Raw genomic sequence first — 14308 nt, forward strand, 5'->3', positions numbered from 1 at the left:
ACCAAAGACTGGTTCAAGAAAGATGAATCGCTAAAGATAAACACGGTATGTACAGTACTGGTTCCCTTACCTCCCCATATTGCTTTGCTGCTGCCATGCTCTGTAGATTATTTGGAATGCCAGATATCAACAAATTTTCATCCGAATGGTTACCATTACTAGATGTTGCCACAAATGCCACTATTGTAGATTGGGCCAAAATTTTATCTGATAACCTAATCACGGCTATTGTCAGTTACCGGTCCAAAAGATCTACGTCTCAAAGGATTTATCCTCCTTTTTACCTAGCCGCATATGTTATGGATTCAATATGTTATGTTTCTAAGTTCCCTGTTATGGGTTGGAAGTGGACAACTCAAGACCCCTTACCCATCCATGTCTATCATAAGATATTGTGGGACTCTCAGTTCACTCCATATTTCTACCAGATTTGTCACAGACTTATGCTGCCCTTGTATAGAATGTTGTATGATAAAGAACCCCCGAGGTGCTCACCTGAAGCACAGATAGATATCCTCCCCATCGCAATAAGGTTCGGAGAAGAATTGTTTACTTATGTTAGAGTATTTGGAAGTACTGCACCCCCTCATGTTCTACCTTTGTATATCCCTGATAAACTCCTAGCTCGAGAAATTGCATATCAAACATGTTCAGAAGGCGGCCTAACTAAAGACTTAAAGGACAAAAAGAAGGCTATATGGCCACAGTTTCCTGTGGCTTGTGGGGCCTTTTCGCTGTTTGATGTAGGTCACGCGTTCACTGAAGTACAGAATATGACGTGTTTACAACTATTTAAATTCCCGGGAAGACCATTTGACCCGAATGAGGTTGCCCAGAATTTCACAACTACAGTCAAGATAAAAGTGTTTGTTGGGAAAAAGGATTTATTTGATGATATATTCCAACATAAAAGCTCACTTCAAGAGATTTTGCGTGAAGCCCAATTGCAATTGTCTCCAGAAGACTTTCAAAAGTTCATGGTATATAGAGAAAGAAGACTAGCCAGTATTCCTCTAGAAAAGCTACGACTGTCTACAAGAGAACCAACTCCAAGCGTTAGTCTTAGTGGGAGTTCAAGCACTAACGGATCTAAATCTAAGTCTGAACAAGAAATGCCTGAACACTCTAAAAGATCTGGAAATGACCAAGATAGGAGCGAAGAGTCAGCTAAGGATACCGCTCAGTCAATGGAACTTCTACAACAGCAGGTTATTGCCTCCCCGCAAAGAGATCCTCCTCCTCTCGTCATTGAAACACCACCAGTCACGACAGAATTAGATAAGGAATGGGAAACCTTCAACGAACTGATCAATCTTGAAGGACAAGCCCCAAAAACACCTGTGAGCAATACACAGGTAGCACAGGAAGTAGTCACAACCATAGTCAGCGATGTCTCAGAAACAGAGCATATTCCTATTGCTCCATCTTCTGAGCTTCTACTTAATGTAGAAGAAATTCCCCCTCTGGACATATTTTATAGTCCCCAACATAAAGCAGTGGTAAGAAGACAGAGAAAGAAAAGGAAATTAGAAAATACACTCTCTCAAGATGCAGAGCAATTAGACGTCTTGTGGAAAGATCCCACCAGTAATCCGACTGAAAATCTCACCAAACTATCTCAGATCGCAGGAGCGTATGCCTCTGCGACTATTGACAAAGCATCAGAAGTACAACAATTGTTGAAAGAGCGAGAAGATCAAATACAGGTACTGCAACTACAATTGCAACAAGCCAACACTAATAATGAGGCACACAAACAGCTTGAAAAGTTGCAGGAGGACTTCCAGCAAATGCAGATAGGTTATCAGAGAAGTTTGGACGAGAAGGGAAAACAGTTACAGGATTTACAAGAGATGCACAGAGACTACCCTAAGCTTACATAGTTTATTTCAGAATCTATTTCCTTGAATGAACAAAAACTGCAGCAGCAAGAAGTGTTGCGCCAAAACATATCACAGTGGAATTATTATTGCGAAATGAGTGATAAGATCACTAATCAAGTGGTCGACTTACGAAGTGACTATGATCTGATTGATAAACTAGTGACTGAGTACTTGGCTTGGCAGGATGAAGATGAGGGAAAAAGAGCAGGTGCACCAAAAATAAATGAGAACCATAAAGAGCTGCTCTTTAACAAGTGGGACGATCAAATCAGGGAGGCAGAACAAGTGGTAGAAACAGCAGCCACGACAGCAAGCATTCTTATTGACTGTGTAAATGAGAATTTGCACAGAGAAAATTTAATCGCAGAGACCACCTCGGGATATTTACCAAACAAACTACAACTAGAGACGAAATGGAAGCAGAGAGCGCAAGAAAAGGGAAAAACAATCCAAGCGCTGAACATGTTAAATTGGGAATGTTACTGGACATACTTGGTAAAGCCGCATAGTTAGTGGATGACTGTGAAGTGCATCATAAATGCGGCCAAAAAAATGGTACCATCTCTCATCGATTCCATTTTCTCAGACTAGCTCAAAGCAGAAGTCACCCAGTCGACTCTCCTTAAACCAATGCTGAATACATGCAGTTTTAAAGACCAGATACAAAAGTAGTTTAGTTCTGAATTTAATTTTCACTTTAAATTTTTCTTAGAAAAAGGGCGGTCATTTTAAACCGCATCCTGAATTTTTGTAAATAAACTATTATTAGATTTAGGAAGTAGTATTTAAACCCTTCTCATGCATTTAGAGAGGGGTCCAGAAATTTATCAAAAACTTGTCCTCAGAACATGCACTTTTGCACCCTCAGAGGAGGTTTTGGTGAATGAATGGATCAAGATTTGTTGATGTTTGCATTTGATATCTGCTACTGATGTTGCACTTCTGTACTCTTAGTAGATGTTAGAGCAAGGAGAGATAAATCATTGTTGCTTGAAGCTTATGAGTAGGACCAGTCATAAATGGTACTTTTATCTCTTGACCATTTCTGCTTATATGTTAAAGTGATATACAGTTTTAGTTGTTTATGTATTATTGCATGAATGCTTGAGTTATCATTTGGCACTTTTGTACAGTGATAGCTATTTATTTATGCTTAATGTATGAATAGCTCATTATGCGATATGCTGTTCACAACTGTTTCGTCTAACTTTTTATGCGAAGTGGTTCATCTTAATTGATTTCCTTTCTTATAATCGCTGAATGATCTTTATTACCAGTTGTTATTTGAAATCTCTTTAGATCGTATAATAGAAGAATTACATCCTGGGTTAGCATAGATTTAGATGTGATGTTTATTAGATTACAATAGCATAGAATTAGATTAAAGTTTGAATTAGAATAGATTAGATAGGAACTGTTAGATCAGCAACATCAAATTCTACACACACACACATAGATTGGGAAACTGGTCCCATTATCCCCAGTCGGACCCGCTATACCAAACGGATAAGGAGCTGCCAACCAAGGTCCGGACCGGGTGGGTATCCCCCTTGTTGTCGACCTGATTTTCGGGGCTTCAACATATTTGGCGCTAGAAGGAGGGCCTGAACATGTTGTCTGTTGGGGTTTGTTTTCAATTGTAACATTCGAATTAGGATGGCTTCTCTTAAACTTCCCATTTGGAGTTGTATCCATGTTTGTGCCTCTTCCAACACTCCACCCGAAGTGGTAAGACTCTTGTCTCAGGTAAAATTCAATGGTAAGAGAAATTCTTCTGCTTTTAATCATGCCCTTCAATTTATTCAAAATGTTTCAAATTCAAATTTTCAAGGAATTGATGAAGGCATTTTATGCAGAATTTTTACTCTCACATTTGTAGCGGAAGCTAGAAACTGGTGTAGAACCCTCCCAGTTGCCTCAATTCACAGCTGGGACCAATTTGTCACGGCTTTCATTTGTAAATTTGATTGCTATGATTACGATCAGGTATATGATGAAATTGAATATCTACGCAAAGAAGATGAGTCTGTTAGAGATTTTAATATTCGATTTCATCTTAATTGTTTGAAGTATGATGTTGAGAATGAACTCATGAATGAAGAATCATTAGATTGTGTTGATCATAATTATTCTCTGCCTCCTATCCCCGATCTAGTAGAAATTAGTCCAAGCTTTGTTCCATTTTCTTCTAATGTAAATAAGGAATCCAATTTGGATGTGCGAATAAGTCATGATGAAGAAACTTCCCAAAGCTTAGGGGACATGTCTGATCCAATACAAGAAGACAAAAGCGGCAATGTTGGAAGAAAGCCCGCCTTGGAATCGGAAAGCAACTTTGAGACAAAGTCAGATAATATGATCACAACTCGACAAATGCAAATGCCAAGGTTAGAACAGCAAAGTAATCCTCTTTCAAAAAACATGAGCACACAAAGGTATGATCTAAAACCCGAAGCCTATGATGAATGTGATGAACAAGAGTTTTCACAGGGAGATATTTTCAAATGCATTATTTCAGAGTCACATTTTTCTCTTTATCCTGATGTTTTTAATGATGATAATTTCCCCCCCCTCAGTATTAACGATATCTCAGAAAGTACAGAGGATCATCCAAATGAATCACCATTAGGTTTTCAAGATAAAGAAGCAGCTATAGAACACCCTTTTGTCATTTACAAACATGAACGGCTTGACTCTCCTTGTTTGAATATACTGGATGAAAAAGAGCAATCTAGGGAATCCTGTGAAGTCATTTATGATACCTACTTTGATGTTGAAGATGTTGATTTATCTCGAGTGAATCATCAGAAATCTGAGAATGAGAGATATTCTAATTCAAGAATTATTTCAGCCGATCCTCATTCCAGAGTAGCAGATCATTTGCATGATTTCACTACCCAAGAGAGTATTCCAATCTATGATTCATATCATGAACAAACCTTCACGCCTGTTCCCAATCATAATTTGTTTTCTAATTCGCAAGATGGAATTCGAAATTACTCGAATCCCATAATTCTGGCCAATCCTTGTGAAAGAGAAAATATTTCAAAACAATCCCAGTTGTGCTATAACACTAGTTGTACAGATAGTCATTGCATTCTTTTTCGCTTGCACTCATTTTGTATAAAATCGGATTTTTCTTTAAATTTTAATTTTCAGACTCTTGATAGATTACTATGGCATACTGAGCACCTTACTGACAAACATTTGAGTGATGTTTTACCATTTTGGAAAATTGAATTTTGTCAAAGGAATGTACAACTTTTTCAATTTCAATTCCAATCAATATCAGCTTTTCTTGAAAAACTTCTATCTTATCCAAAACAACATCAACAAAAGAAGGTATTTTTGGAGAATTGCCAACAATTCAGGTTAATTGATAATTGTCTTTTGAGAAATTTCCATCCATTCTTCATTGATTCATTCAGAGAGATATATTTGGAAACTTTCCTTTCATTAGAAAATGTCAAAGGCCTAACTTTCACACATAATAGAATACAGGCTATTAAAACCAAAAACTCATATTCACAACCCAGCCTGTCATCTTTCCTATTGAACGATTACCAATCCATAATGGAAACTCATCCTGATTTTTATGATCCAATAGGTATCCAATTGGAAAGAAAATTTCATAAGAAGGAGATTTCAGGCAGAATTCTGACCACAGTTACACTTTCTAATTCCACATTTAACGTTTTCAGTCCAGTAAAAAATTTATTCCTAATACTGATATTTGAAATGTATACACATGTAGGAATAAAAATGGAAAGATGGTTACACTGGAAATATCATTATACCTAGTCGATTTTCTGTGTATAGTTAAAATAGGAGTAGAATTAATTTAGCTAGGTTGTTAGGTGGATAGTTTATTTTTAACAGTTGGCAGGCAAAATAAGAGAAGTAATTATCCCTATCATGTAAATAATCCAAGGGAATAGTTACCTCTCATTTCCTTAAATATGTTTTTCCCTAATAAAATCTGCTGTCGTTAACAGCATTTGACATTTACTAAAAGACGCCAATTCTCTTTCAGATTTTGAACTCTTCGCTTGTATAAATAGCAAATCTTTTGGAAAACTGATCTTTATTATTGATAGATACAGTTAAAGACTCTAACCTAGATATGGTACTAGTTTCAACTTCATAAAGTTTGACGAAAACAACCTTTAGTGAAGAAATTGTTTTATTTCAGTACAATGAAAGGTATCAATAACAAAATAAAGATTCTCTGTAGAACAGCTGTTTCCAAAAACTCTATTTTTGTCGTCCAAAGCTATCTTAAGGAAACAATGACTTCCTCCCTGCTAAGGAAATCGCAACTTTCAGAGGAATAACCCAAGGATACACTTTATCTTGAAGAATAAGAGGTCTCATCACGAGCCGGCTTATCATTATCATAGATATCATAACTTGCTGACTTTGCCAATACTGTACACCACAACAGGGCAATGACTCAAGATTGTTGCAATCAAAAGACAAGGGGTCTCATCGCGAGCCAGCTTGTTCAGCAAAGTTATAAATCAAGTGAATGACTGTGTCATAATTTGGCTACCAAACCAAGACATTGTTCTTTAAGAGTAAAATGAAAAAATCAAAGCAATAAGTGTGGATATGGATTTTACTTTGAAAAAGTTGTGGGCTGCCTTAAGTAGGATACAGGATCATTGCTGGGTAATAGGTAACCCTGTCGAGGCTATAAACGCCTGCTGGCAGCAGAGGCTCTACCTACGAAAAATGAGCATTATTAAAATTGGTATACATAGGAGACTTTGTTTTATCTTTACAAGACCAAGTAATGGCTGATGTAAATACAAGGACTAGCCTGAGGAAGCTAATAGTCAAAGTAGAAAAAGGTTGAAACAAAATATCATTGACAGTTTAGAGCATAATGTACTTTATCTTTCCATAATAAAGTTTAATTTTCTGAAAAAATTTCTGTTTTGGAAGTTTGAAAAATTCAATAGAAAAACAGAGATAACTGGTTCTCCCAAGTGAATCGCCAATTGTTGTGACCAGCAACACCCCCTCCCCCCTTCTCATTTAAGTGTTATCCAAAATACTAAATGTATGGGGACCCTTAGTTAAAATTTAGGAAAAGCAAGAGTAGGGCTTAAATTTCTTTTCCGCAAAACAAAGTTACCATTGTAAGCTTAGGAAACTCCTTCGAATACTTAAAACCTAAGTTTATGATAAGGAAAAATCTTTAAAATCGCATTGTAAAACGGTAGTAGAGCGCCACTATTCAAGTGCAATCCCAGCATGTGCGAGATTGTGGTATTGAACAACTATCGCGTCACAATAAGAAAAACTTATAAGAAAAATTTCAAGATTTACCAATTTGCGATGACACCGATCGCAAGATTGCATATCGCAGGAAACAGGTTAACGAAATTTGTCATACATAAATTTCTGCGATCCGCGATATTGCGATATCGCGATATAGCGATGGTTGCGATGTTAAGCCAGACCAACACTGCGATGTTATATTTGTGCGATTGTGCGATTTTGCGATGGTGCGAGCTGCGATGGCGTGATCTGCGATGTTGCGAAGCAAATCGCAAAATCGCTCCATCGCAGATCTTTCAGGCACAATATTCAAGAAAAGCTACTTGCCATAAGCTGACACATGATTATGCGCTTTAAATGCTAATAAAGGAGTTAGTTGTCAGTTATTAATAAAATATGAACGCGTGCTTTTCAAAGAATCACTTCACGTAAGGTGGTGTATTTGGTATGTCTGCAGCATTTAAAACTCTCCCATCACCCATCCGGGTCATTCATTTCCATCTCACTTGTGAATTGTAGGAACGGAGAACGGAAGACGATACAAGGCAATACGCAGGTTGAAATGGGGAAGAAAAACAAAGCCCTGAGCTCCGAAGAAAAGGAAATGGCACCTTTGTATACAGATACGGCTTGTAACAGAGACGCAGGAATAGCTACGTGGGAAGGCATGTACAGACTGCTCGAAGAAGAGAATCCCAGAGTAATGAAAGTTACTGCTGTCGCGGGCTCACAGAGTTCTTCTGAAGCATCCCTAGAAGAGCTAGCGTGCTCATTCCAGCAAGGCCCAAAATTCTCCCATACACAGACATGGTCAAGTGGATACTTGATAGCGCAGAAATGAAAAATAGACAGTTCAAGGTTCATGGTCAAGGGCTCATCGGGTCATTCGCTGCGCAGGATTTAAAGCTTATGTATCATCTGCCTGAGCCACAGGCAACTTATAACACGCAATTCATAGAAAAATTCGTGAAGGAGAACCCGAACCTGTCAGAAACCACCAAAGACTGGTCCAGGAAAGATGAACCGCTCAAGAAAGATAAACACGGTATGTACAGTACTGGTTCCCTTACCTCCCCATATTGCTTTGCTGCTGCCATGCTCTGTAGATTATTTGGAATGCTAGATATCAACAAATTTTCATCCAAATGGTTACCATTACTAGATGCTGCCACAAATGCCACTATTGTAGATTGGGCCAAAATTTTATCCGATAACCTAATCACGGCTATTGTCAGTTACCGGTCCAAAAGATCTACGTCTCAAAGGATTTATCCTCCTTTTTACCTAGCCACATATGTTATGGATTCAATATGTTATGTTTCTAAGTTCCCTGTTATGGGTTGGAAGTGGACAACTCAAGACCCCTTACCCATCCATGTCTATCATAAGATATTATGGGACTCTCAGTTCACTCCATATTTCTACTAGATTTGTCACGGACTTATGCTGCCCTTGTATAGAATGTTGTATGATAAAGAACCCCCGAGGTGCTCACCTGAAGCACAGATAGATATCCTCCCCATCGCAAGATGGTTCGGAGAAGAATTGTTTACTTATGTTAGAGTATTTGGAAGTACTGCACCCCCTCATGTTCTACCTTTGTATATCCCTGATAAACTCCTAGCTCGAGAAATTGCATATCAAACCTGTTCAGAAGGCGGCCTAACTAAAGACTTAAAGGACAAAAAGAACGCTATATGGCCACAGTTTCCTGTCGCTTGTAGGGCCTTTTCGCTATTTGAAGTAGGTCACGCGTTCACTGAAGTACATAATATGACGTGTTTACAACTATTTAAATTCCCGGGAAGACCATTTGACACGAATGAGGTTGCCCAGAATTTCACAACTACAGTCAAGATAAAAGTGTTCGTTGGGAAAAAGGATTTATTTGATGATATATTCCAACATAAAAGCTCACTTCAAGAGATTTTGTGTGAAGCCCAATTGCAATTGTCTCCAGAAGACTTTCAAAAGTTCATGGTATACAGAGAAAGAAGACTAGCCAGTATTCCTCTAGAAAAGCTATGACTGTCTGCAAGAGAACCAACTCCAAGTGTTAGTCTCAGTGGGAGTTCAAGCACTAACGGATCTAAATCTAAGTCTGAACAAGAAATGCCTGAACACTCTAAAAGATCCGGAAATGACCAAGATAGGAGCGAAGAGTCAGCTAAGGATACCACTCAGTGAATAGAACTTCTACAACAACAGGTTATTGCCTCCCCGCAAAGAGATCCTCCCCCTCTCATCATTGAAACACCACCAGTCATGACAAAATTAGATAAGGAATGGGAAACCTTCAACGAACTGATCAATCTTGAAGGACAAGCCCCAAAAACACCTGTGAGAAATACACAGGTAGCACAGGAAGTAGTCACAACCATAGTCAGCGATGTCTCAGAAACAGAGCATATTCCTATTGCTCCATCTTCTGAGCTTCTACTTAATGTAGAAGAAATTCCCCCTTTGGACATATTTTATAGTCCCCAACATAAAGCAGTGGTAAGAAGACAAAGAAAGAAAAGGAAATTAGAAAATACACTCTCTCAAGATGCAGAGCAATTAGACGTCTTGTGGAAAGATCCCACCAGTAATCCGACTGAAAATCTCATAAAACTATCTCAGATCACAGGAGTGTATGCCTCTGCGACTATTGACAAAGCATCATAAGTACAGCAATTGTTGAAAGAGTGAGAAGATCAAATACAGGTACTGCAACTACAATTGCAACAAGCCAACACTAATAATGAGGCACACAAACAGCTTGAAAAGTTGCAGGAGGACTTCCAGCAAATGCAGATAGGTTATCAGAGAAGTTTGGACGAGAAGGGAAAACAGTTACAGGATTTACAAGAGATGCACAGAGACGACCCTAAGCTTACAGAGTTTATTTCAGAATCTATTTCCTTGAATGAACAATTACTGCAGCAGCAAGAAGTGTTGGGCCAAAAGATATCACAGTGGAATTATTATTGCGAAATGAGTGATAAGATCACTAATCAAGTGGTCGACTTACGAAGTGACTATGATCTGATTGATAAACGAGTGACTGAGTACTTGGCTTGGCAGGATGAAGACGAGGGAAAAAGAGCAGGCGCACCAAGAATAAATGAGAACCATAAAGAGCTGCTCTTTAACAAGTGGGACGATCAAATCAGGGAGGCAGAACAAGCGGCAGAAACAGCAGCCACGACAACAAGCATTCTTATTGACTGTGTAAATGAGAATTTGCACAGAGCAAATTTAATCGCAGAAACCACCCCGGGATATTTACCGAACAAACTACAACTAGAGACGGAATGGAAGCAGAGAGCGCAAGAAAAGGGAAAAGCAATCCAAGCGCTGAACAGGTTAAATTGGGAATGTTACTGGACATACTTGGTAAAGCCGCATAGTCAGTGGATGACTGTGAAGTGCATCATAAATGTGGCCGAAAAAATGGTACCAGCTCTCATCGATTCCGTTTTCTCAGCCCAGCTCAAAGCAGAAGTCACCCAGCCGACTCTCCTTAAACCAATGCTAAATACATGCAGTTTTAAAGACCAGATACAACAGTAGTTTAGTTATGAATTTAATTTTCACTTTAAATTTTGCTTAGAAAAAGGGCGATCATTTTAAACCACATCCTAAATTTTTGTAAATAAACTATTATTAGATTTAGGAAGTAGTATTTAAACCCTTCTCATGCATTTAGAGAGGGGTCCAGAAATTTATCAAAAACTTGTCCTCAGAACATGCACTTTTGCACCCTCAGAGGAGGTTTTGGTGAATGAATGGATCAAGATTTGTTGATGTTTGCATTTGATATCTGCTACTGATGTTGCACTTCTGTACTCTTAGTAGATGTTAGAGCAAGGAGAGATAAATCATTGTTGCTTGAAGCTTATGAGTAGGACCAGTCATAAATGGTACTTTTATCTCTTGACCATTTCTGCTTATATGTTAAAGTGATATACAGTTTTAGTTGTTTATGTATTATTGCATGAATGCTTGAGTTATCATTTGGCACTTTTGTACGATGATAGCTATTTATTTATGCTTAATGTATGAATAGCTCATTATGCGATATGCTGTTCACAACTGTTTCGTCTAACTTTTTATGCGAAGTGGTTCATCTTAATTGATTTCCTTTCTTATAATCGTTGAATGATCTTTATTACCAGTTGTTATTTGAAATCTCTTTAGATCGCATAATAGAATAATTACATCCTGGGTTAGCATAGATTTAGATGTGCTGTTTATTAGATTACAATAGCATAGAATTAGATTAAAGTTTGAATTAGAATAGCTTAGATAGGAACTGTTAGATCAGCAACATCGAATTCTACACACACACACATAGATTTGGAAACTGGTCCCATTATCCCCAGTCGGACCCGCTATACCAAACGGATAAGGAGCTGCCAACCAAGGTCCGGACCGGGCGGGTATCCCCCTTGTTGTAGACCTGATTTTCGGGGCTTCAACAGGAGTTAAAATCATGAAATCTACTGGATATTCCCAAGAATCTAAGGAGACCGAAATGTCTTCTAATACACCATCTGGTCTGATAATTGATCGATCTGCAAGTTGCAGTAGAGTAGGTGTAAAAAGAAGATTAGGAAGTTTTAGCTGTTCCATACTCTGTCTACTCATAATGTTGATAGCAGCCCCTAAATCAATCAGAGTATTTGGAATTTCTACCCCATTGATATGTGTTTTGACAATTGGATTACCGGGATCTACATACTTCTGCATGGTAATTTTTCCCATCATGATATCTGCAATTTTTCCTACCAGGTGGATTCTTCTTGTATCTCTTGGTTTCCTTCCTGGTCTTTTGAGACTCAACTCCTTTATTGTTTTTGCTAGAATAGGAATCTCTCTAATGGCTTGTAGCAAGGGAATCTTGATACAGACATTCTTTATTTCATCTAGAAAATCATAGTCAGGCAACAAGATTTGTTTTTCCACTCCTTTGTCAATTTGTAATCTTTCGGGAAAAGGAGGTGTGGATGAAGATGCAGGTTGCTCAACTATAGGAGTTGTGGGTGTTGACTCTTTTTCTTTTTCTTTTTGAGTGCTTGGGTTTTGAAGAGATGCTTCAGAACCTTTTTTGGCTTCCAGAGATTCTTCCTTAGAAATGCTTTGCTTTTGAGCATCTATAGAAGGCTTTTCTAAAACTCTACCAGATCTGAGTTGTACATCATTGAGAGGAACAATCATATAGGTAGGAAATTGTTGTCCTTCTACCATGTAAGCATTTTGAGGATTTTTATTATTGGGATTTGGCAATGGCTGGGAAGGTAGTTGATTTGTCTTTTGTTGGAATGGAAGCAAGATTTGGGAATTTGGATTTTGTTGAGAAGGTTGTTGTTGTTGTGGAAATAGCAATGAAAGTTGTGGATTTTGATTTTGAAGTTGTGGAGCTTGTTGATTTTGAAAAGATGGAGGATATTGATAAAATTGAGCAAATATCCCATAAGGATTTTGCATACCTTGTACCCATGATTGAAATGGATTTTGAGGTTGGGACCAAGGTTGTTGCCAAGGATTTCAATTTGGTGGGGGTTGAAAGTTCGTGGGGTAGTTAAACCCTTGATTTTGTTGCCCCTGCCAAGGTCTCCTTGAAACAAAGCAGAGAGACTCAATTGAATTTGGATCTTCTTGAAAGACAGCTTTGAGCCCAGGAATTAAAGGACAATCCTTGGTCTCATGGCTTTCTGAACAAATCATACATGTTTATACAACTTTTGCATCCAAGGGGCATTCCCTTGGAGCATGTTTCTTCCTACATTTTGGACAAAAGATGGCCAAAGCTTCAGCTTCTGCTTTCTGCTTGTTTTGTATTTTAAGGGTGTCTAGTTGCTCACTAAGGCTCCATAAAATATTAGTTTTGAACTCATCAAGCATGTTGCCAATCTCAGCCCTACTTACTGATCCAGTTGCAGATTTGTTTGCTCTAATGAGAGAAGGATCTCTAGGCCCTTTTCCAGTTTTAGATTTTCCCCTTGAGAGATGGACACATAGTTCTGTTATATCATGAAGTGGAAGTTGAGAAATATCTCCTTTTCCCATCATGTTTAAAATATCTATCCATTCATCTCTAATGGCTTTTAATAGAAGGGGTTTCAAGGTCTCCTCATCTAGGTTATTCATTTTTGCTCTTTTCAAGTTGTATTGAAATCTTTCAAGTAAATCCTCCAAGTTTTCATCTTCTTTTTGCACCATTTTTAATACCTCATCCTTATGATTGGTGGGCATACAATAGTCCAGGTATCTATCCAAAAATGTTTGTTTCATATCATTCCAAGTCCTAATAGATTGAGTGACTAATCCCATGAACCATTTTAGAGCAGCTCCCTTCAATGTTGAAGGAAACAATTTGAGTTTTTAAGAGTCTTCCATATAATCATAAGTTCGGCACACGACTTCAAACTCAAATAGAAATGTTTCAGGATCCTCACTTCGCAACCCATAAAAGTTTGGGAGGACAGATGGTGAGATTTTTTTCATTGTTGTACGAGATTTCTCATCAACTATAGGAAATCCAAATGAGTTATCTCCATCCCTATTTCCCCGTTGTTACCTCTACCTCCTCCATTGTTTCCTCCTCCTCTACCTCTACCTCTACCTCCTCCTCCAAATCCGTTTACTACTTCCTCTGTCATGATAGTTTCCTCAAAGATTTAAGAGTCCTCTGGTTCTTCTACTAATGGCGAACGAGGAGGAATTTCCCCCTATTCTTCTTCAGGTGATTCTACTTCCTCGATTACAATTTGTTTTCCTGTAGAAGTAAAGAAAGGGTCTTTTCCTAACTCAGATTCGGTGGATAGTGTGGGAGAGTCTCCTAATTCAGCTGCTGCCCCTTGAATTCCAGGAATCCTAAGGCTAGGAGTGTGAGTTGGAGATGATGGAGGTGTATCTTGTCTATACCTTGAAGTAGATGGAGTTGTAAAAATCGAACTCTTGGCCCTAGCTATAAACCTTCCCCTAGAATCTCTTGCTCTATGCATGTCATTTTTTATTTTTCTTCAAGTCGGGCTAATAATTCTCTTTCTGATCTTCCAGATCACTCTAGGTGCAAGAAGAGAGCATACTCAAGAAATTATTGAACCAATAACTCTGTTTTCTGATCCTCCAGATCAAACTAGGTGCAAGAG

This window comes from Pinus tabuliformis, chromosome 3_1, assembly GCF_031772625.1.
Source record: "Pinus tabuliformis cultivar Carrire ecotype Pingquan chromosome 3_1, CPIR1, whole genome shotgun sequence".
NCBI lineage: Eukaryota > Viridiplantae > Streptophyta > Pinopsida > Pinales > Pinaceae > Pinus > Pinus tabuliformis.